The sequence below is a fragment of the Pelobates fuscus genome, chromosome 10 (genome assembly GCF_036172605.1).
Source record: "Pelobates fuscus isolate aPelFus1 chromosome 10, aPelFus1.pri, whole genome shotgun sequence".
NCBI classification, from domain to species: Eukaryota; Metazoa; Chordata; class Amphibia; order Anura; family Pelobatidae; genus Pelobates; species Pelobates fuscus.
In genome coordinates this window covers 47430390-47457204 of record NC_086326.1, presented here as the reverse complement: position 1 = coordinate 47457204, position 26815 = coordinate 47430390, and positions in this window count along the sequence as shown.

Genomic DNA, 26815 nt, shown 5'->3' with positions numbered 1-26815 from the left:
AGCCTAATTGCAGGGCGGGGCAAGGCTTTATAAGCCTTGCCCCGCCCTGCAGAGCTCAGTCTGCGCGGAGCCCTCCATGGGTGAAGATGGATTATTATTTTTTGCGCTTTTTTTTTTTTTTTCATTGCGTCGGTTATTATGGTTTTTTATTTGGCCTTTTTTGGGGCTGAAAAAAGATTTTAGAAGAAAGAAAACATCCAATGGTAAGTTTTTTTCTTTTTCTTTACAGGTTCTTAGTTAAAGGTCCCCCCTCATTATTATTAGGGTGAGGGGGGTAGGTAGGGGGATACTTTTTTTTTAGGGGGGGGAGGGGGTGACTAGGGGTTTGGGGACCCCTAGTCACCTGGGGGTGACAACATTTTTTTTAGGGCCCCCACCCGCTGCTCAGGGGTGGGGGCTGGGGGGTAAGACAATAGGTCCCCCCTATTGGTATTTAGGGCCCCCACCCGCTGCTCAGGGGTGGGGGCCAGGGGGAGGACATTAGGTCCCCCCCACTTATTAGTATTTAGGGCCCCCACCCACCGCTCAGGGGTGGGGGCCAAGTGAGGAACTTAGGTCCCCCCCTTTTTAGTATTTAGGGTCCCCACCCGCCGCTCAGGGGTGGAGGCCAGGGGGAGGACATTAGGTCCCCCCCTTATTAGTATTTAGGGCCCCCACCCACCGCTCAGGGGTGGGTGCCAAGTGAGGACCTTAGGTCCCCCCTTTTTAGTATTTAGGGCCCCCACCTGCCGCTCAGGGGTGGGGGACAGGGGGAGGACATTAGGTCCCCCCTCTTAGTATTTAGGGCCCCCACCCACTGCTCAGGGGTAGGTGCCAGGGGGAGGACCTTAGGTCCCCCCTCTTAGTATTTAGGGCCCCCACCCGCCGCTCAGGGGTGGGAGCCAGGGTGGAGGGCATTAGGCCCCCCCCTTATACTGTGTGTTATATAGAGATACTGAGTGTAATACAGGGATACTGTGTGTAATATAGAGATACTGAGTGTAATACAGAGATACTGAGTGTAATACAGGGATACTGTGTGTAATATAGTGATACTGTGTAATATAGGGATACTGTGTGTAATACAGGGATACTGTGTGTAATACAGGGATACTGAGTGCAATATAGAGATACTGTGTGTAATATAGAGATACTGAGTGTAATACAGGGATACTGTGTGTAATACAGAGATACTGAATGTAATAAGGAAAAAACAAAATAATAGGTCGCGCTGTACAGAAATAGTACAATTTAAGGATAAAAATTATAGATAAAAAATAAATAAAAATTTACTCACATATAAATATACAATAAAATAAATATAAGGATAAGCGTAATAGTCCCAATATGTAGTGGATTCCAATAGACTGATGGAAACTTGATACTGTAGTCAAATAAGACGCTGGATCTTCTATGGTATAGGCAATCTTGACTCAATGATGACCATGCAAATAGAAAGACAGGGAGACTCCAATAGTGCAGACTGTATTGGCATAAATAAAATAAAGTTAAATGGGTGTAGGGGAGGTATTTCACTCACCTATGCAAGAGCATGTACTTGCTCAAGTGTAATCAGCATTCAGTGGCGTTTATCCCCCACTGGCGGGACATAGATGTGGGTAATTCCTCGAAGTAAAGGAAAAATAAAATATAGTGCTCACTGTATATAAAATATAAGAGTAAGGCTTAAAAAATAGAGAACGTACTCACATTTGAATGAGCAGGATATACTGCTCACTATGATGGCGTGGGTGGTATAATCCCCACCTAGGATTCTTTAGACAATAGTCAGCTCCAAAATGACGTGTAACCAGGTTAAGAGAGAAAAAAGTAATATAATATAAAATATAAAGATAAAATAAAATAAAATAAAATAAAATAAAAATAAAAGGTATATGGCAAATGTATGGTGAAAAAAGCCAATATTCCTTTATTAGTACAAATATAAAATATATATATAAAATTAGCCAAAACGCGTTTCGCCACACAGGGCTTTATCAACTGGCAATAATATACAATAACCTGGTAGAATGAAGCTTATATAGACTTGAAGAATGCATGATAGTTTGAATTATGGCGCCAAAATGACGTCATCAATACAATGAGAGAAATACAGAAATGTTAAAAAGCATAAACATAACTTAAAAGTAACAAGAGTATTGATTAATAATAGAATTTTTAACTGGATGCTATAAAAATCAATTAAAAACGAGTGGTTATAATGTTGAAAAAGAGTGAAATAGATGGTCATGTGATCGCGAGCTGCCGCGATCACATGGTACGTCCCAATGCTTATTGGGACATGTAGTACGTGTGATGGTGAGCTAGGGAGACCGGAAGGGTAAGGGACACGTGACCGCGATCGCTCGCGGTCACGTGATATAACATGGGACTTAGAGAGGGTGTGACGTCTGGACGGAGGCTGGCTTGTGAGGGCACACCTCCGTCCAATGGTAGCCGGTAGGGAGGTGGAACACGTGATCGCGAACGCGCTGTCAGGGTACCTGAGGTCTCTACCTCTGAGAGAGGTAGAGACTTAGAAGTTTATCCGTCCGGACGGCATGTCTCCTCGGCCTCTCGCGGTTCTCTCGGTCTTGCTAACGCCGGCCGCGAGGGAGTCACTTCCTTTTATAGCAGGAGGACCGGAGGTCGACGTCATGACGCCAACCCGGAACGTCCTGTCACTCAAATCTCGGGAGACGAATCAGGACTCGCCGGAGGCGTGTCTTCTCTCCCTAGCCAGGATACTTAACAGTGGCTCTCTCATTTACTCATTGCCCTGTCGTGGTTCTAGTCCGCCTAGTCACACAGTGCTTTGTTATTCTCTTGCCTTTTGGTTCTGATCCGGCTTTGGTATTTACTCTCCTGTCTTTCTGTTATCCTTGACCCGGCTTGTCTCTCGCTTACCTGTCTTCTCGTTCCCTCGACCTCGGCTTGTCTCTGACCATTCTATCGTAGTTATACGTTAAGTCCGGCCATTCTAAGGACCGGTATACGTATCAGCTACTCTTTGTACTCTGCGTGTTGGATCCCTGACCCGATCCTGACACGCGCGCGGTCACGTGTTGTGACACAAGGCATTATGGGAAATGTAGTGTTCAGAGATGCAGCCCTTGATTAAAGTAAAAACGGTCAAAAAAGTATATATTATATCTTAATGGAAAAGAAAAAGAGATATAATATGGTAAGGGAAAAAAATGGGAAAGATATGTATATAAAGGGAAAAAAGGGGGCTCAATGCTGAATAGCTAAAAAAATTTTATGTTGGGAATAAAACCAAAAAGAAAGGAACTATACAACTGTAAAAATAAAAGGGGACAAAAAATATAAAAGAGAGAGGAGAATAGGGTACAAATAATAATAATAATGGGTAAAAATAAATAAAAATGAATAGAGTAAAGGAAGGAATGGAACAGGGCAATCTAATATAAAACGAAGGTATCTGATATATATAATAAAAAGGGGAAGGGAGATACTGAATGTAATACAGGGATACTGTGTGTAATACAGAGATACTGAGTGTAATACAGGGATACTGTGTGTAATACAGGATACTGTGTGTAATACAGAGATACTGAGTGTAATACAGGGATACTGTGTGTAATACAGGGATACTGAGTGTAATATAGAGCTACTGAGTGTAATATAGAGCTACTGAGTGTAATATAGAGCTACTGAGTGTAATACAGGGATACAGTGTGTAATACGGGGATACAGTGTGCAATACAGAGATACTGAGTGTAATACAGAGATACTGAGTGTAATACAGAGATACTGAGTGTAATACAGGGATACTGAGTGTAATACAGAGATACTGTGTGCAATACAGCGATACATGCAACAGTCCAGGTGTTAGTCCCCTTGAAACAACTTTTCCATCACTATTGTGGCCAGAAAGAGTCCCTGTGGGTTTTAAAATTCGCCTGCCTATTGAAGTCTATGGCGGTTCGCCAGGTTCGCCCGTTCGCGAACATTTGCGGAAATTCGCGTTCGCCGTTAGCGAACCGAAAATTTTATGTTCGCGACATCACTAGCTATGGGTATTTAAAATCACGGTAACTGTACTGTAGGCTAAAGGGTAACCTGAAAGCAAGATAAATGTATTAACTATACAATGCCTCAGTCAGGATCATGAACTTGATTTCAATTGATAACTCTTTCTGAACATCTGTTCATGCTATTTTCATGCTTGTGTCAACATGATAATAAGTTTGCCTCCTTGCATTTTGAGTAATGCTATAGCAATCCAAACACATCAGTCATCCTTGTAAAATATCTAATCCAGATCTATGATCTTCTTTCATAGGGATGGTTATTTTCCCAAAATATCAAGGTTATTTGGACTGATGTTCTGAATATTAGCTAGAGGTCAGATGCCTACTAGCTAGAGGTCAGATGCCTGGTAAGTGATACATAAGGCTATAGTTGTAAACAGAAGTATGTCTTCATAAAAATTATTGAGTCCTTTTTATGTAAACCCGAACATTGTAGCTAGCAATTTGTTAATAGCTACAAATACAATGTTTTAATTAGCACACCTAAATACTTTACATTGACACAAAATGCTTAGCCCTAAATCTACATTATTTTATCCTCTATGCCGGTATTGTAATGATGTTGTAATGCATCATTTTAGAAACAGAATCTAATCTGGTACTTAGACACAGTGACTCTACCAATGGCAGCTGTTTTTTTACAGTTTTTTTTTAGATTTATATATTGTTTTATGTGTGATCTGTTGGTCGGCATCTATACACTCATTAAGCTGCACTCATTTATAACTTATTCTCAATGTAATGCTTTTGTAATATTCTTTACAATTCCACTTGTTTCGTAGAAACTGGTAAATCATTAATAAAGACTGGTATCTAAGCTTGATTTAATTTTTTATTTTTTTATAACAGTCCTCCACCACACGCAGACAGATAATAATGCCTTCTAAAATAATCTATTAAAGGCATCTGTACTGGGCAGCTGGAGAAGTTAAACAGATAATTACCTCTGCATGTATCATGTTGTGTTTGGTTATTAAGGTGATAAATTAAACTTTACTGAATGACATTGAACATTGTAAATGAGGCACATGGTGAAATCAAATTAAAATAAACTCCTGCAGCGTGCATGTTATTACAGAAACATAACATTTCTTGAAATAGACGTTAAAGGACACAAAAGCCAAGTTCAAGATAGGTAAAGACAACCATCGTGTCATGATTTATAATGTCCATCAACAGCAGCAAATCTGCATCAATAGATCAAAAGATGAATTATTGGAACTTCTCTAACTTTATTTTAAGATGAATATATTAAAACTTCACTGATCGATATGGTGAGTATTACATTAATGAATATGTTGGATTAATTACAAAATGATACTAAGTGAACAGAAGCATGAATGGAAAGTTTCATTCGGACCTAATAAAATACACATGGGTTATTTTAAATAAAATAAATACGGGGCAACATTGCAGCAGTAGAGCAATCTGGGTTTGCAGCTGACCAACAATGACACATGTTGTAGGAGCTTCAAGTCAATTTGAGCTTTGAACTGAGTATTTGGACGTTTTCACTAGATCTTTTTTCTGTATGAATAGATATCCCAGATGACTAAGATAGTTAGCTCAGTGGTACTGAAGATATTGTTCATTTCCTGCTGTCCTTTTGATTACTCTCTGCTCTCGGGTTAAAATGGTAGGTGTCCGATGTGGACCCTGCTTGGTTATGTGATTGTGAAGCCCACATTAGACACTCTAGATGCCACCTCAATGTAGCTGGCATCATCCCTCAACTGATGCAGAAGATATGCCCCATCAACCAACTGGAATGTAAAGGTATATCTACAAGATATCCATGAGTTAATGTCTGTGGACCCCTCGGTAGTTTTAGAGATTATCCACATGACTAATGGACACATGCAAATAGTAGAGGAAGGCAGCAGAGACCTGAGAACAAGACTACCCATGGTAGTTACATTACGGATCCAGATGAATACAGCCTTCTTTAGCCCACATATTAAATGCAATGAATGACTTCCTCTGACATATCATTAATTGCATTGAATTGTTACAGAGGTAGCAATGCCTGATATCAACACTAATTTTCCCAATCCCCTCAAATCTAAACTTTTGCTCCAAATTGCCTGAAACCACCAAAAAAAAAAAAAAAACATTCTAGGGACCTTCTAGTGTAATTGTGTTCTGGATCTTATGCAAGTAATGTGTAACATACACTTTAATGCTCATATTTGATGTTTTGTCTACTAAACAGAGAAACATGTGTGGTTTGTATAATACTTTATCATTCACATAATGTTCTGATTTATCATTTTAATATATGTATGGTTACGTGTTCTAAAATAAGATGTAATATTTGTGTATCTTATTTTCAATGTTATCAGATAGACCCAACTTGGTTATCTTCTCATTGGTGGAATCAGTAATGGAAATGCAGACATGTTAATTCCAAAGAATGGGGCCACACAATTTGAGTCACACTAACTGAGCAGAGCACCAGATATTAATCTCTGTGGATCCAGAACCATCACTAAAACGGCATGATATTCCCATATCTTTAAAGTATGTTAACGTACAACTAAGAATGACAGCTTGGCTCCTTAGTGGGTCATCAGTCTTTGCTCCTCTTCATAGATTTTCCTCCAGTTTAGTGTATTTTGGACTTTCTGATTAAAGCTGATATATGTTTCCATCATCAGAAAAAGAAGAAATTAAAGGATTGAAAACGCATGGTCATTAATATAAAAAATCATAAAGCATCAGGTTCATGCAGTACACAGAATGCACAAAATAGCCAAAATCAGTGAAATGTAAGAAAGATAGGGGCTTTTTCCAACACATTCTAATAAATTTGTATGTGTCTCACACAAACTCAACTATCTGAAATGGATTATCTTTTAAATGCATTAAACGCCAACAAAGTAACTTGGCATAGTAAAATAAAAATATGATAATGAAATGCTTGTAAAACAGTGTAGCTATTAAATATAATTCTTAAAAGTGTTATCACGGTAAAATAAAAGTCTTGTAAGAATACTAAAAAAGCAGAGATTTCTTATTTTACTTTTAAATAGCAATGCTGCTCTGCGTTTTATTTAAAAGCTTCTCCTTTTAACCAATTGACCCTTTATTGGGTGGTGGATGTCATTATGTGTCGATATTTTCACAGTCAATTGCTTATATTTCTAACAACTGCAAAATGTTGACGTTTTTTCTGAGACAAAGAGAAAATATAGACGCAGTTTTATAGAAGCCAATTAAATATTTTTCTGTTGGGAAATCATAAGAAATTATTATACATTTAAAGGGCGTTATGCACATTATCAATGGTACTTTAAAACATCATGTCTGGCCTGCTGAAACACAGAGGGAAGGTATTGTGTAGTTTCAGTGACATAGAAAGAACTATTACATTAAGAGCATAGAGCCTCAATTTCTTCTTATACTGAAAGAGCTTTTCTCCTGACTCCTAATTCCTAGTGCCTAACATGATTTTTATTAGAAATATTGATATATAAATGGACCGTGGTAGCCCCCGAATGTATATTAAACATCGGAAACAGTGGTTCTATATTCTATGCCTAAATTATTACAGTAGGCAACTTGGATACAAATTTTAAAAAATCAATTTCTTTCACTATTTAATGGCCTTTAATTAAAAAGGTTCAACGTTGACAATACATTTGTACGAATTTTTTTATGATTTGCACTAGCTGTCTCTTTGTTCTTATACCATGAGACATTATAAAGAAGGGAGGAATAATTTCTACTAATTCTGACATGTGCGTGGGATTTCTTAGATCAAATGCAATTACTTTTACACAAGAACAGAATAAAGACACAGAAAGACACAGAAGTCTTGTATGCATGGCCTACTTTCTCAGCCAATGTAACATCTGAATATTCAGGTGACCCTAAACCTGTTTATGCTGGATTTATACTTTCTAATTAGTAGTCTCTGAGAAATTTAATGAAGTAGGTGATAAACAGGTTCTTGTCTGTAGTGTGTTTCAATTTGTTGACCTTGTCTTGCCATTGTGGATCTAACAAATGAATCATCATTAACCACATTCTACTGCTGAGTTAAGCATGTCTAACAATCTATTTCCTAATAACTTGCTTCAATATAGAAACTTACCTCAGTATCTTCTTACAATCTTGTTGCTTAACGAAAGATTGCAAATTTCAAGGTGTTCAGCAAAGTTATAAGATCACTTGAAACTGCCTGCATTTATGGAATAAATTTACGTAGCCTTGTTGGTAGGAACCTTAGGCTAGTTTAACATGCTGGACAATAGACTTGTGCATTTAGTTTTGGCTAAATTACAATTTGTCTTAATTGAGGCTGAATTCTGTATCTCTAAAGCACGATAGAGATGTATAACCGAGCAAATGACTAGCGAAATGTACGAATGTGTTCATTTGCCTCTGGATTTGGAGTTCCATTCATGGTACTAACAAAGATGAATTGTGGGGAAAGGATGATTAAAGGCTGGGGGACAGATAAGAAATTTAAATGTGATATTATGTATAGATCAAGTGAGAAACAAACAATAGAGGAGAAAAGGGAAGAGTAGTGTAAAATCTCTCACAAACAAGATTCACATTTATACTAACTAAGAAGTTTTAACAAGTTTTTCTTTGATTCAGTATCACACTACGTAGCTTTGTATGTGTTTTTAAGATACCTGGGAATATCTGTATAGTTGGACATTGGATACATTTCTGCAACACAAGATACTTTAAAACATATTTTACAATACCATCATGTAAAGGATACCATCTGCTACTACATTCAAATTAATTTTAAATCTGCTTAAAACTACAGTCAGGTCCATAAATATTGGGACATCAATGCAATTCTAATCTTTTTGGCTCTATACACCAACACAATGGGTTTGAAATGAAACAAACAAGATGTGCTTTAACTGCAGACGTTCAGCTTTAGTTTGAGGGTATTTACATCCAAATCAGGTGAACGGTGTAGGAATTACAACAGTTTGTATATGTGCCTCCCACTTTTTGAGGGACCGTAAAGTAATGGGACAGATTAACATAAATCAAATCTTCACTTTTTGATACTTGGTTGCAAATCCTTTGCAGTCAATTACAGCCTGAAGTCTGGAATGCATAGACATCACCAGACGCTGGGTTTCATCCCTGGTGATGCTCTGCCAGGCCTCTACTGCAACTGTCTTCAGTTCCTACTTGTTCTTGGGGCATTTTAACTTCAGTTTTGTCTTCTTCAAGTGAAATGAATGCTCAATCGGATTCAGGTCATGTGATTGAATTGGCAATTGCATAACATTCCACTTCTTTCCCTTAAAAAAACTCTTTGGTTGCTTTTGCAGTATGCTTTGGGTCATTGTCCATCTGCACTGTGAAGTGCCGCCCAATGAGTTCTAAAGCATTTGGCTGAATATGAGCAGATAATATTGCCCGAAACACTTCAGAATTCATCCTGATGCTTTTGTCAGCAGTCACATCATCAATAAATACAAGAAAACCAGTTCCATTGGCAGCCATACATGCCCACGCCATGACACTACCACCACCATGCTTCACTGATGAGGTGGTATGCTTTGGATCATGAGCAGTTCCTTTCCTTCTCCATACTCTTGTCTTGCCATCACTCTGGTACAAGTTGATCTTGGTCTCATCTGTCCATAGGATGTTGTTCCAGAACTGTGAAGGCTGTTTTAGATGTTGTTTGGCAAACTCTAATCTGGCCTTCCTGTTTTTGAGGTTCACCAATGGTTTACATCTTGTGGTGAACCCTCTGTATTCACTCTGGTGAAGTCTTCTCTTGATTGTTGACTTTGACACACATACACCTACCTCCTGGAGAGTGTTCTTGATCTGGCCAACTGTTGTGAAGGGTGTTTTCTTTATTCTTCGGACATCCACCACAGTTTTTTTCCGTGGTCTTCCGGGTCTTTTGGTGTTGCTGGGCTCACCGGTGCATTCTTTCTTTTTAAGAATGTTCCAAACAGTTGATTTGGCCACACCTAATGTTTTTGCTATCTCTCTGATGGGTTTGTTTTGTTTTTTTCAGCCTAATGATGGCTTGCTTCACTGATAGTGGCAGCTCTTTGGATCTCATATTGAGAGTTGACAGCAACAAATTCCAAATGCAAATAGCACACTTGAAATGAACTCTGGACCTTTTATCTGCTCCATGTAAATGGTATAATGAGGGAATAACACACACCTGGCCATGGAATAGCTGAGCAGCCAATTGTCCCATTACGTTTGGTCCCTTGAAAAGTGGAGGCACATATACAAACTGTTGTAATTGCTACACCGTTCACCTGATTTGGATGTACATACCCTCAAATTAAAGCTGAAAGTCTGCAGTTAAAGCACATCTTGTTCATTTGTTCAAATCCATTGTAGTGGTGTATAGAGCCAAAAAGATTAGAATTGTGTCGATGTCCCAATATTTATGGGTCTGACTGTATATGATTCTTGCAATCTCTGAAAGTTTTGGTTAATATTCTCATTCTGATGGTACTAATGTGATTTAACACGTTGGGGTTATACCCACATATAATTTGCTTCATTTGTATTTTATTTAAAAATATATATATGTTTATTGGCTAATGAATTTGGTGCATATTGATTAATCCTGAGCAATAGTAGTTGCTCTTTCTTAAATATTAGCATTATTAATAATTAGACAAGCCAAACCATCAAATTAATGAGTGTGAGAGGTCCTGAACTAAGTTTAATTTGAAAAGAAATGGCTCAGAGCAAAGCACATTTTGGCGCTGTGCACATATCTACTGGACAGTCCATTTAACCTTTTGGTATCAATGTATCTGATTTAAAACTGCAATAGTTAATGTCAAATATTGTGAAGATAAGTTTCTTTCTAAGGTGCTATCGGTTACTTAATTTGAAGTAAATCAATAATTTTTAATAACTTCTTTACAAATATTGCTACTATTGCTATAAATTTCTGCCACATGTTTTCCAGACAAAAATTAGCAAAAACTTTTTTTAGAAAAGATTAAAAAACACAATGTATTTCTTGCAATATTTGTCCTTTAACTTCCAAAATTTTCTCAATCAGGACTTACAAGTAATTATATTTTACAGTGGAACAAACACATACCAAATGTGCCAGAAACTCCCCAGCTAGGAACACAGAGTTTTGGTACAGTCAATCATAAAGAGTTAAACCATACATGATTATTGTCAGGATAAGTATAACCCAATACACTGAATAAAGCCACACAGGACAAGGAGAACAGTAGATAAGAGATACATATTATCCAACCATAGAGTGGCCGGGCTTAACATACACAATACAATTAATAGGAATGTAAAGAAATAAGTTGAGGTCAAGAACTATAGAGGTACACAGAATCGATAAACTAGCCAAGGTCAGGGATGCAGAACTGAAATAGTTAAAACAATCTAAGAGCAATAAACCAGGAATGAGAAATACATCAAAAACGCGAACTTGGATAACCAAAATGGAAACCACAACAGGGCACTAAACTGATTGGGCACTAAACTGATTTAAAGCTCATATATTTATAGGCCTGGGGTGATTCCTTGATAGCCAAGCCAACAAAATATGAGTGATCGTCGGCAATGACTGGTGACATTACAAAGTGGTTGTGCCTTACAAAATTCAATTAGTTGGAGAAACAGCATCTGGCATCAAAAATGCTATCAAAGGTGTCTGCAGGTGTGAAATCGATGTGGTGCATGCTTGGGCTGGTTGGGACACCAGGTGAGTGGCATAGTTCAAGGTTATATATCTTTACAATAATATTTATTGTGTTTAAAGACCTGTACTGTCTAGGTTATAAAAGTTAATTTAATATGTCTCTCATCACTTATAACACTTTATTGTAGCTACATTTATTTACAACACATAGCTGCTCAGTGATCATATAAAGATTATATGATATACTTTTTGTAAAAAACAAAAAAATTGTATTACAAATCTTTTAACATGTATTCCTTAGTCTCATTAAAGTTTTGTAATACCTACCTGCAGTTTTATGCTTCATGCTATTAACTGTGCAGTCTACGAGAATATTAATTATAAATGTATAGCCCTGGAGAAAGTTAAGAATTTGAGGAAATGGGAAAAAAAAGAGAATAAGACCTTCATAACTCTTCTTGAACCAGTATTGAATGATTAATAAATAAGTATCTGTGACCTAAATAGATGATGGGATTTTACTTAATTTACATAGGAATTTCTGAATAAGTTAAGTTATGTAAAAGATTTCAATAATAATGTTCACGTTTGTTAAACATATTGAAACGATTTTCCAATGTCGTTCATACTTGTTGAAATTAATTCCCTAAATGGTGACTTGGCGAATTGACAACACTTGGCTTTAAGATTTAATCCAGAATTATTTTGTCTAAATATTTTAAACCCACACATTCTGTGGGTATTATATTTTTCTTATTATTACAGATCCAGTTAAAATAAGCAAACATCAGACTCCACAAGAATAGATCATATGAATCTTTGTAAAAGAAAATCACATTTGGTGTAAATTTATGCAGTTTCAGATCATATATAAAAACAATGAAATGCTGCAGGTGAAATTAAACACATTCATGCGAAGTTATTGGTAGAACAGAATCTCTACCTCTTGTTGTGTCTTCAATATTTCCTGGTATTAGGATAAATAGCAATTTTAAATGATTGAGATTTTTTTTGGGGGGAAGGGGGGGAGGGTGGATTCTTCAAAAATTATTTATTTAATATTGTTTAATACATGTTGAAATTCACAGTAACTGAAACAATTTTTTTTAAACTTATTTCTGTGATTTATTATTATTATTATTATAATATTAATTTAATCATGTGATATATTTGGCACAAGGATACTGATTTTCTTTTCTTTTTTTAAAGTTGTCAAAAATGATTAATTTTGCTTGTTAAAAAAGAGCTAGTAATAACTTCAGCTAACTTTTTTTTCTTTAAATCGTATTTATTTGTTTTTAAAATTCTTTATTTTTGCAGTGCATGTTTTAGTTAACAAGTTCACAGTGACATTTTCAAGTGAAAAAGGGATACAATACAGTAAGGTTGAGATCAAGTTGTCGTGAAATGTCATTAGTACAGCACTTTTTTTTTTTTATAACATGAAATAACAATAATGGACATTCAAATTATATACAAGCCTATCGGCAAGCAAAATATTCAAACTGAACATGTTCCTTCCTAGAGGGAGTTGTGTATCTAGCTGTAGGTGCTTGTGGGTCATATGAGTGGGTGGTAGTTGAGGGTCCAGATTGAGGTGTACATAAGCTTGATTTGCATTGTAATCTAGATTATGTGAGTGGCAGGATGTTAGTGAGTAGCGTATTGGTTTGCTGTGTGATTGTGCGCCGTGTAGAGTTCCGCTGGGGTTTATGTGCCTGTGTAGTGTCGGTCGTGGGGGTGCCCCCTGTGCTGGTGCAGTGCGTGGAGCGTAGTCAGTAGAGGAACCTGCGTTCAGGGGAGGTTTGCGAATGCTTATGAGCCGGAGTAACATTTGCCTTGTTTGAGAATGGTATTGCTGCTCAGACCTTTTCGTATGGTATGCTTGTCAGGGCAGGGTGGGTGCGTTATCAGGATGGGCAATGTATCTTAGAGCAAGCTATTGTCAAATGCGAGGTATGCATGATGTGTAGTACCCCTTACTTTCAATCGTATTTATAAGTAAAAAAGCTCACAATTTACATTTTTTCTAGAGTTGTAAATGGCATACAAATCTGTGTATTAAATATTTTAATTATTAACCAAATCTGTTTTCTTATATTAATAATCATTATTTAGATTGCTAATGTCAAAATATATCAGTTTATTTTTGGTTCACAAGAATCACCTGAACGTAAGAGCACCTATGTGTTCTGTCTCCGCCAGCTACTTGTATACACTATTAGTCAATATATCCATATGTGTGTGTACATATATAAATTCAAAATGATTAATTTCCTAATCATGTCAATTCCATCTTAATAGCATCTATTCTCTAACTAGCAACAGATTTCAGTTCTTACATTGGCTTCCCATGATATACAAGGCTCAAGTTAAAATTCTGCCTTCTGTTCACTTCTTAATTCTGCTCCTGTCTACCTATGCTCACTAATACATAAATATGTCCCACTTGCGTGCCCTTGTCATCTAGTCTTACTTTTTTATGACATCTCTAGGGCTGCAATGCCCCTATGGAACTCCCTTCCCTGCTCGATTAGACTCCCACCAAGTCACTATTGTTTCAAAACAATCACTAAAAGTCTCACTGCTTCAAGGAGTCATATCAGTTAAACTGTAAACATCTTCCCATGTCTTTCCCTCCCCACACCTCACTTACTAATTTTGCTTCTTCTCTTGCAACTGTGTCATCTAAAAAAACCCAAAGACTTAATTGTAAGTACGCTATTAACATACTTTTACATATATGAAATACACTATATTTTCCATAGAATATAAGCTTGTTTTGAGCTGGGCCCTTAGTACTTTCTGTTCCTATATGTCCTACCTGTTGAAATGACGAGTTTGTTAGTTGATGCTTTGTAAACAATAATAAACTGTACATATACATTTCCAGATGTGGTATACCATTTAACATCTATGTTTTATGGGTTTTATAAAGTTACTGTCCTATTGAAAAAGTTAACCACTTTCATTAACATTAGTTTGATATCAGCACTGCTTGCTAGAGACAATATCATCAAGGAAACAGTAGGTGCAGAATTTAAAGCTTTCTAAGACATTCCAATCATCAACTCAATACAAGCAGACTAACCATTTTTTTTATTTATTTATTACTGTTATTTATAAAGTGCCAACAGATTCCGCAGCGCTGTACAATTAGTGGACGTACAATATTCACAGACAAATAGAAGAGGTAGAGAGGGACCTGCCCGTAAGCTGATATCTAGTCATTGGAGCTCTTTTATACAAAGTGCTTAGCTAGATGGCCAGTGAGCTTACAATCTAAAGGGTACAATGGGGGTTTACGACAAGAGGTAGCAGGGGAAATGTGGAGGTGATGGCTAAAAGAGAATATAAATGAGACTGGAATTTATATTAGGCAGTGTAGCGTATTCATTTCATTGTTATTTATTTTATTTTATTTTTTTAGTTTTTTTTGCAATTTTAGCAGATATCCCTACTATAGGAGTAGTAGGGAGTAGTCCAAACCAAGTATTGGCCAAGGGAAAATTTCTAAAATGTATTGATGAAAGTTCTGCCATGTGGAGAAGACCTTTAAGGCTAATCTTCTAATGTTTTTTTTTACCGATTGGCTTTATAATCAATATGATGTGAAATATAGATGATGGGGCTCTAAATGTCCAAATACTGATATAATTGTAGATTATGCTAGCTTTAGTGTACCTATAATCTTAATTTTATTAATGACAGGAGGCGAGTATTTGCTTAAGTCTCTCTTTACTAGAACTCCACAGCAGCACAGAAAAAACAACCAATCAGAAAAAAGTTAGGTACTATAAAACTCCCCTCCCCATGCATCATTTCCTCTTTCAAGCTGCGACAAAACAGAATAAAAGGCAGAGAACATCATGGGGAAGAAACGAAGTCCTAGATACGATGAATATAACGATGTCCACCATCCAAGTGTAACCGTCAAACTCGATAGTGTAGATGGACTGTAAACTGAAACGAGATAAAAAGCAGAATCGAACAGGTTGATTATCCAATGAAATGTACTCCGAATAAACATGAAGATGTCCAATGTAGCAACCAAATAAACCTAATATGTAAATATCCCAACCCTATTAATGGAAAAAAACAGACATAAGGAACAAGCGACAGGTAGCAGAGACAACAAACAGAGTTGCATACCTACCTGATAATCTAAACTATAACATAAAACAAGGGAGGGACAAGAATGGGTGGGAAATACTCGCCTCCTGTCATTAATAAAATTAAGATTATAGGTACACTAAAGCTAGCATAATCTACAATTTTATAACATGACAGGAGGCTTCGTATTTGCTGTTTGAAAGCTCAGTTCACCAATCCAACGCTGTTTGTGTCGCTGGTAATTATTCCAGGAAATATCAGAGTAATCCTAATTGGACATTCCAATACGATAAATGACAGCCGACGGGTCAAAGAAGATGCCAACCGACAAGGTATCTCAAATACGGAAAAAGGCACCCTTCGTCGGTAAATCCATTGTACGTGGCGTAGCAAACCGTTTCCTAGAAGTCGGTCCATGAGCTAGCAAGCTGACCTATTAGTCACATTCCTGTAGTCGTATAACTTCAAAATCCGCTCTATGACCTAGGGTCGCGAGAAGAAAACTGACACCAAGTCTCAACTCATGACCCATAAGGCGGTTCCACCGATCGTGCCAGGGCCATTCGGCGATGCGGCCTTGCAGGGAGATCTCCAATCTCAAGGAATGCACCGAAGACCACCACCAAAATCGCAATAGAAGCCGAGGAGGAGCCTTCGTACCTTCCTGTCCTACCCGGTGGGGTGACTCATCCGAGCATAAATTCATAACGCACACAATGAGAGTGTGGCCAGACCAGCCGTATACAAAGTGATTCCAATAGTCCAAACGGACCGTGTAAACTTCGGACGCCGTAGAGAAAAAGCTCCAGAAGACGTCCGTTCAGGGTTCCGAACTGAACTTGAGTGGAGGAACGGTGGTCGACTATTCTGGGAATAGGGAATCCCAGAAAACCTCAAAGGAATGGGGAGTGCAAACAGGAACGCAGATTTTCATCCTGAAATGCCCTCGTCTAAGAGTGAAAGATGTCTGTGTGAGAGTCGGGTATACCAGGTACCACCATAAGGTCTCGTAGGTCTCCTCGACGATAGTTGAAAAGTAGGGTAGCGCGAATCCAACAAGATGGCTCCCGTGAGGGATAACTAGAGTATAGACGGAGGGTCCTCCATCTCCGAACCCTGATCACCCGGCATGCGTTTCGAGGAGACGGGGCAGTCCTGCCATCTTGTCCCAAGATCTGAGGACCGGGGAGGTCAAGACAAAACGGGGGTTTCCGGTCGTACCCTGTGAACCATACGTACTGCTTTTTACCTTCAGAGCGGGTAATAGGCTCTCCTTAATCCTGTTACCCGAGCAAGGTAGAGCCCGTTTGCTCCCTGAAGGTCCCCGTATCTCCTGCCACCTAAATATGGGAGAAACTGTCTGAGCAGTTGTTCACAATGGTCCGGATATCCAAAAACAGAAAGCAATCCTCTGCTTGTTATGGTGCAGAATATACCCAAACCTGCACTCACATAAAACCTGAGTTCCATCCGATAGCCGTACCATCTCCAGGAATGTGTATAAACGAGTGGGAGTCACCCCTCGTTATACCACTGTGAAAATATCCCTCCATTACAGGAGATAGACTAGAGGGAACCAGTCTACCTATGGATATCTTGCATGACCAGGCAGTCCTCTATATCGAAATCAGTAGCACGGACGTCAGAACTACTTGAATGCAGGAGGGACGCCCCTCCCTGTAGACATCGGTGTCTTGCACAGGTACAAGCCAGTGTGATGAACAAATGGATGGCACCGTAGAGCGTCGAGTGCATGAGAGAGCCGCGCTCTCTACTAATGTGATCAAATATCGTGCTAACGTCCGGCTGATAGCCTGAGCGGGCCGCACCCGTAAATAACCAAACAGTAGAGTCAGCATCCGTGACCGTTCCTCTCTATGAGAATGCTTCCTCCAAACATGACCCCTGTATCCAGCTCAGTCTCCGGCTGAGGTTGAGGGGGGGCTGCGCCCTCTAATAACAAATCTGTGTCCGGTAACGTATCTGAGAGGGGTTCGCTCTCTGCTCCAGCAGATAAAATATTCTCGGATTGAAGAGATGGAGGGCCGCACCCTCCTGTGATCCAAGCTAGGGTCCCTAGGGACTCAGGATGACCAACTAAAGGGTACACCAAATACGAGTATCAGCATAAGGCTGAGGGCAATCTACGGGAAAACGATGGGAAAAAACTATCAACTGACCGTCCGGATCCCGTGCGCGCGCGCAGGGTCCAGGCGAACCGTTGGTAGTCTGAGGAAAGCTGGAGACGTTCTCCGCAATCCACGAGCACCCGGGAGGTCGGAGGAGGTCCAGTCAGGCCTCTCGACGACCCGAGCGAAAGGAAAAGGAAGTCACGAAAACGAAAAAGACAACAAAAACGTAGATGCGAGTAGAACGCAAATTCCATCTCAGCTAGAAGGCAAAAGGCAGGCCGGAAGGCAAGACAAGTAAGCCCCACTGAACAGGGCCAGGAGCTAACCTACGCAGGAATAACTACCGATAGTTATATGGACACCGGGAGACAGATACGGAGTTAGTTAATAAAGACAAGGAAAACACATTTCTCCTGAAGGTGTCTGAGTACCGGTCCTTGTCCTTGCAAAGTTCTCCTCGGAGAAGTGCCGTCGCCGGACTGGCGCAACCGCGGAAGTGTGTCCGGGGTCTTAATAAGAAAACTTGTCCTTCAGGTCTGAGGTTTATGGCCTTCACCCTACCTACCATATTCAGATGGCCGTATATTGGTGTCCTCTTGGGTAGTATGGCAATGGTGCTTGTCCGGACACCCGCCCATTTCCATGTCACTGGTGGGCACTGGCTTCTCCTCAGTGATATTCCCCCAGGCCTGCGGCCAAAAGGGGATAGAGCAGGCCCAACAGGCCAAACTAATGGACACAGAATAGTTGGCCAAGCAAAAGGCACCGACATAGTAGGCCATACTTATGGGCACAGACACAGCAGGCCGTTCTTATGGGCACAGACATAGCAGGCCGTTCTTATGGGCACAGACAATAGCAGGCCGTTCTTATGGGCACAGACAATAGCAGGCCGTTCTTATGGGCACAGACAATAGCAGGCCGTTCTTATGGGCACAGACAAAAGCAGGCCGTTCTTATGGGCACAGACAAAAGCAGGCCGTTCTTATGGGCACAGACAATAGCAGGCCGTTCTTATGGGCACAGACAACAGCAGGCCGTTCTTATGGGCACAGACAATAGCAGGCTATTCTTATGGGCACAGACATAGCAGGCCATTCTTATGGGCACAGACATAGCAGGCCGTTCTTATGGGCACAGACATAGCAGGCCGTTCTTATGGGCACAGACATAGCAGGCCGTTCTTATGGGCACAGACATAGCAGGCCATTCTTATGGGCACAGACATAGCAGGCCATTCTTATGGGCACAGACATAGCAGGCCATTCTTATGGGCACTGACATAGCAGGCCAATCAATGGGTTGTGTATACCACGATATTATTATAGCCCTGTATTTATATAGCGCCCTCCAATTCCGTAGCGCTTTACAATGGGTACTGAATGAGCAACGGGGACCTCCGCGTTCGGGTAGAGGTCCCTAAAAATTGCAGATCCTCAGGGCAACTTGTGACATGGGACCCTTAGACACCAACCCTATTAGACAGTGTAATGCCGTGTGGGTAAGCTGAACTGGGACCGGCAGCCCCTAAATGCCCAGCAGGCAAACCGTGGTATTCCAGCTGTAGTGGGTAGACGCGGCAGTTGTTCCAGTGATCCTCATGTCCATGCATGTAAGATACGCTGAGCGATACTTTCCTAAAACTGTGAATCGGTAAGCACCTGCCCACACGGGTCCGTCTGAAAAGTTTAGCATCATTATAGGTTAGCAACATCATATCCCTGAAGGCTATTGTAACCATGGAAACTCCCAGGAGTAGGGCTAAGTAGCCAACTCAATGGCTCTCCCCAAGGACCTGACTAAATTGTATAGTAACAGCGTAGACTGGTCTCCCATACCAGGTAGTCAGAGCCCGGTCCAGTCATGTCTATATGTGCCATGGACAGGATATCCAAACCAGAGTAGACTCATCTGAGTCCTCATAACTGGGCCAGAAAAAAAAAAATACATAAATAAATACAAAAATAAATAAAAAATATATACTGCGAAGCACACGGATAGCAGAACTCGCAGAAAAACTGTGATATACACTGTAGTAAACTCACAGCGATCTGTGACGTAGACTGTCAGGAAAAATTCCCAGTAATTTGTAATATACACTGACAGTAAAACACACAGCAATCTGTAACGTAGACTGTCAGGAAAGACTCACAGTAATTGTGATATACACTGTTCACGCAACTGTCAGCAATCCGTGATATACCTGACAGCTAAACCCACAGTAATCAGAGTGACATAATAGGTCCTGGTGTACCATGCAATGATGGGCCAGACGTAGGCCACTAATACAGTAGATATGGTGCATGCAGGGTACAGGCCCCCATAGGAAGTAAGCGTATGAAGTACGCCTACAGTGGTAAAATAAGTTCTGTGTCACAGACAGAGCAGTATATGGTATACTGCCTATAGGCATGTACCCCCAGTAAAAGAAATCTAAATATACACAGCTCAACATCTATACACACACACATGCACACACACACAAATCTACATAAATACATATATACAAGTACATACATCTATCTGGACATAAAATCTCAAGGGAAAAAATCACTACATTGTCCCCTATGACACAAACTGCATGTAGTCAGTTAATGAAAGAACAAACTGACATGCAGTAGGAAAACCGAACTGGGTGGAGGTAGACCTCCAACAAGCAAAGTAATGAATAGTACCGACGGGGGGGGGGGGGGAATGCGGTTGCACTCTCTCCCGGTCGAACTCTCCCCCGCCCGGTCGGACACACGAGGTCCGCGGGCGGAGGCGGCCGCGGCGAGCGGCCACGTGGGGAAAGAAGATCCGGCCGCTGGGTACTAGCGGGAAGCGCACGCGAGTACCCCCGCGGCCGGCAAGGTACATGGGACCGCCGGAGATGAAATCCGCGGTCCCGGAGCTCGGGTGTCGAAGGAGGCAGATGTAGTAAGCCTCCTGACGCCCCGAGCGGCACACACACCGCCAGAAAAAGGCGGAATCACATAGCATGCACAAAAACCGGCATACACAATCCAAGGGAAACGGGCAGGGGGGACACAAGCCCAAGAAAAAGGCAGCAAGGAACCCAAAGACCCCCCACAAATATATAGGAAACTACAGGCGAAGTTGCAGGGGACAAATAAATCACACAAGATATAAAACACCCTGATGGAACAAATCCAGCAAGGGCAGAAAATAAATAAATAAATAAATACCTAAGAATAAAATCTCACAAGAAAATAAATACATAGATTACAGAAGATAAATATATCTATGACCAAATTTAACAAGTGCAATCTACAAAATAGAGTCTAAAAAACTGAATGTAAGCAATAAATCCCAAAGCCACCCACTATAAGCAGGAGGCAGTGGTACTCTGACCTGTACTGGTGCGGAGCAGCAAAGAAAGAGGAAATGATGCATGGGGAGGGGAGTTTTATAGTACCTAACTTTTTTCTGATTGGTTGTTTTTTCTGTGCTGCTGTGGAGTTCTAGTAAAGAGAGACTTAAGCAAATACGAAGCCTCCTGTCATGTTATAAAATTAGGGAGAATTTGTGGTTTCATAAATATCTGATAATAATGCCTTTATTATGAATATTTTGACATTTAAAACTGTATGGAAAGCTTATATGTCTTGGTTTATAGAGAACCATGTGAGCTAATCTATCTAATGTTTAATTTAATGCATATAAACACTGCTACAATGAGATATATCCATAACACAGCTTCTAGCACAGGAAGTATGCACTATCATCATCTTCCTTATCAACCTGTTTGAAAAAAACAGTTTCAGATGATAAGGAAGTTTGCAGCTTAGATAAAAATATTTGTGCTTTACTGAAATATGCTAGTCTTTTTAGCAAACCTATACTGTTAGTATGTGGGAATAAATATCACATAACCTGGAACAACCTTGTGTCATTCAAAGAATATAATTATATAGCCCTATAGTTATTCCATTAAAGTTAAAAAAAAAAATGCTTTGTACAAAAAAGAAATGTTTACACAAGCAAAGAATATGTAATCTTTTAGTAGATTTCCTGGTGCTCTGGGAACATGAAAAAATGTATATATTAGAGAAAATAATATTTGCTAAGATATAAAAAAAAAAAAAGGAGATAAACCTCAAAAGAAAACTTAACTGTGTTGGTTTCTCTATGAGCTTCAATACAATCAAAAGAAAATAATTAACACAGATTTATTTAAATATAGTTATTATAAGCATAGTAATGTATTTATTATTGTAATATATATATGTTTTATATCATATTTGTAACACTGTATTTATAGACAAATTTATCTCATTGTATCCTTTCTCGTAACCTTTTGCAAACACATTTCTTTTCTTTTTTTTTATTATTATTATTATTATTATTATTATGCATGTTTTGGTCCACTAGCACCTTTCACAACTCCACAATAAATCAATCAAATACGATTTCAAAGTGTAGGAAGACTTTTGTGTTCTGCTACTCTTCCGTTTACATTGTGATGGGTCATAACACATCTACACCTCTCACATAAGAAAACTTGCATAGTTGTTTTATTCCATGACTTCCCAAAGAGGTTTGTATGATTAATTCAGAAATGTATAAAGTGACAGTTTATTAAATATGTTTGAACATGAATTAGCAACAATGTGAGTTTAACATACAGGGACAAGGGGTGATGAGACCTCTGTTCAAACAAACTTACATATGTTTGTACTTAGTGTAATGTCTTCATGCATTGTACATTGATATTGCACTTACTATGATAAATGGATTTAAAATTTGACTAATCAGGATTGATTCATTGATAACAGTGATTGTTTAGAAAAACGGGTTCAAGCACCATAACCACTACACCATCTGGTATGGCGCAAGGAGTGTCCTAATTCCTTCTCACAATAAGATGTCAGTTTTAGGACTTTTTGACAGCTTACTGGGGTCCCACCAGGTACCCGTGTTTCATCAGGTATTCTCCAACAGGAATATAAGATAGACGATAGTGAGTAGGCGCTTCCCAAATGGAATAAAAGTGAATATACAACAGTAGTTGATACAACAGTGTTTCCCAGACACTAAATCAGAGTAAATATAGATGGAGAGTGTGTATCAAAAACCACATAGGGAGTGATAATCCCAAAAACAAGTGTAATGGTGATAAATAATAATAAAATACAACCTGAACATAGGCAGCTGGCAGAATGTAATCTACAAAATATAAATAACAGAACATAACATAGTGTATACTGTGTAATAAAAATGTATGCTGAATAAAGGTGGACTGCCACTCACATTTGGCAGAGCCGTACCAGGCTCTGTATAATAGGCTCAAGGGTGCCAATTCAGGCTGACGAAACTCCAAGAAATGACCAAGCAGTATTAACCTTTGGAGTAGTATAAAACAAATATATAAAATACAAACAAATGTAGGAAAAGCAGCAAACGCATTTAGGCTTGGTAGCCTTCTTCCAGTGCTGTTTCTCAAGTCCTCATGGCTTGTTTAAATGCGCCCGGCATTTTTGATCACCTGTGCGCATTTTTCCTTCCGCGTACGTCATTTCCGGTATTCTCGAACAATGTCACTTCCGGTTTTGTCAGTTGGAACGCATGGTGGAACGCAAACGGCGTTCAGTCATTTCCGGAATCGGAGAAAATGTGTGTCTTAGAGCAAATTCGTAATATAAAAGACAAAAAGTATAAATAAAACAAAATACAATAGATGAACGGCCACATAAGTGGCTCAGAAGCTATCACTAGCTATCTATAAACTTTTATTAGCAAAAGTCAGTATATGGCAAAATACATCTAAATAGGATGGAAGAGCTGGCAAAATAGAGCAAAAGGGAAGAGAATATGTAATCAAATACTAATCAAAAATTACGAAAATATAGCAAACAAATATGACAAAAAAGAAATATGATATATGGAAAACACTATTTGTTTGCTATATTTTCGTAATTTTTTATTAGTATTTGATTACATATTCTCTTCCCTTTTGCTCTATTTTGCCAGCTCTTCCATCCTATTTAGATGTATTTTGCCATATACTGACTTTTGCTAATAAAAGTTTATAGATAGCTAGTGATAGCTTCTGAGCCACTTATGTGGCCGTTCATCTATTGTATTTTGTTTTATTTATACTTTTTGTCTTTTATATTACGAATTTGCTCTAAGACACATATTTTCTCCGATTCCGGAAATGACTGAACGCCGTTTGCGTTCCACCATGCGTTCCAACTGACAAAACCGGAAGTGACATTGTTCGAGAATACCGGAAGTGACGTACGCGGAAGGAAAAATGCGCACAGGTGATCAAAAATGCCGGGCGCATTTAAACAAGCCATGAGGACTTGAGAAACAGCACTGGAAGAAGGCTACCAAGCCGAAACGCGTTTGCTGCTTTTCCTACATTTGTTTGTATTTTATATATTTGTTTTATACTACTCCAAAGGTTAATACTGCTTGGTCATTTCTTGGAGTTTCGTCAGCCTGAATTGGCACCCTTGAGCCTATTATACAGAGCCTGGTACGGCTCTGCCAAATGTGAGTGGCAGTCCACCTTTATTCAGCATACATTTTTATTACACAGTATACACTATGTTATGTTCTGTTATTTATATTTTGTAGATTACATTCTGCCAGCTGCCTATGTTCAGGTTGTATTTTATTATTATTTATCACCATTACACTTGTTTTTGGGATTATCACTCCCTATGTGGTTTTTGATACACACTCTCCATCTATATTCTCCAACAGGAGAAGTTAAATGTTTCTGTATAATAAATTAGAGCTGATGTAGGGCTCATAGCACTTATTAGCTCAGAGTGTTCTGGTCATGCTTTCAGCCGATGTGAGTGCATGGTTCTTCCTTGCTCACTATAGCCCTCCTTCTACTGCATTAGAAGACCAGATGTGGCGAATGCGACAATGGTGCCCAGTGGCACCCAGGGAAAACATCAAGTACTAAAATATAGGTGTTGAAGAGATGTCATACTTTGCATATATTTATTACTTTCTACAAATTTTTGTTTATTTTGCTGGCTGTTCCACTTAAATTATTTCTAAAAACTATTTTTTTTTTAATTTTAAAGGTTTTATATTTTGGATGAGGAGAAAAAGGTAAGTACATTTTTTTTGTTTTTTTAATGTTGGAAAAAGGGGGCAACCTCTTTATAACTAGGGACAGGAGCACTATAGTGTTCATAATACCGATTTGTTTTTGTAACGCTATAGTAGTCATTTATCGTTAGGTTGGTTAAGCCCTTCAATACCCAGTCAAGTATGAACGTTTTAATTTTCATGTATTTTTTCAGTATGAACTCCAGTCCATGAAGCCTCACTCACTCTCATTTATACACTACCTATGATTATCAGCCTGCAGGGGAATGCATTTCTCTGCTAGAAGTCACTAGTAACTGATATAGAAAATGCAAAGTTGCTAAAAATGTAAGCTTACCACCTGCTTTAACACTGTACAGGAAGTTCCACTGGGTGATAGCATTTCTACAGTCAGTTAGATGATGAGGGGTGACTGTCAGCAGTCATAAGCAGTTCAGAAATTGATAGAGATTGCTATATTAGTTTTACCTTTATTTAAAAAAATATATGGTTTAATTGTATTTACTGTATGGTTGCATTATGCTCAGATGTAGGCAATCTTTGTATATTCTGTTGCCTTTTTAGTAATCTGTACTACTACTAATTCCTTTCCTTTCAGGGTCCTTTCAAAAACCTTTAAGTAAGGGATTTGACAATTTTTGTCACACCTACTGTATGTGAGAAAGAGTTTGCGCTTACACTAACAATTCAGACTCTGTGTGAAATATTGCAAGATAGAGGAAAAAGTGTATTATCTAAAGGTTTTCACTTCACACATATTATAATTATAATATTATAATATTATAAAGAATGAGTGGATAATTGAAAAATACAAATTGTGTCAATTTATATATTTTTAAGTTTGTCTACAAAGCAGTCTATTCAGCTAATTGCTGTGTTATAATATAATGTGTAGATGGTAGCTAGGAGCTTGGTAGTGAAGGAGTTAAGGGGAAACATTAGCAGGAGACCTTAATATTGAAGGGACACTGTAGGCACTATAACCATTTCATCTAATTGAGTTGGTTATAGTGCCTGGATTCCTCTGGCACTGTCACTCCATTCAGTCTTAAACCATATTCTAGCAATTTAACACTGAATGAGGATCTCTGGCTTCCCACAACCCCACCCCCACTGGATGTATGGTTAAGGCAGAGATTACACACCTCCTTCTAGCCATACTGATTCATGCATGCATTGGCACTGTGATATGCAGAAAGTGGTCAGCTGACATTCTCAGCCAACCACTGCCACCCATTGCTGTTCAGGCTAATGCTTCCTCATTATTCCAAGATTGAAACACAAAACACGGCATGTATGCTTCATTTGAATACTGAATGTAGTTATTATTATTATTATTATTATTATTATTATTGCCATTTATATAGCGCCAACAGATTCTGTAGCGCTTTACAATAGTATGAGAGGGGGGATTTAACTATAACTAGGACAATTACAAAAAACTTACAGGAACAATAGGGTGAAGAGGACCCTGCTCAAATGAGCTTACATTCTATAGGAGGTGGGGTGATACCTGATAGAGTTCTCACCCTCTCAGAGTATGTAGCCAATCCGTTAATGAACACTGACAACTTACCTGGGGTCTGCCAGGTGGGTGACTGCTACTCATCTTTTCAAATAGCATCATCTTACAAGATAAGTAATGTACATGGTAAGTAGCATCAGTCCTGTTATATTATATACGCAATATGTATCCACATATATAGACATTCTGGTGCCATTGTAGATTTTTCATTATATTTCTGTCCTTTTGTCATCCATCTGCACTTTTTCTGTCATGGTGGTTCTGACCTTTTCAAATCGTTACTGCCTGTACG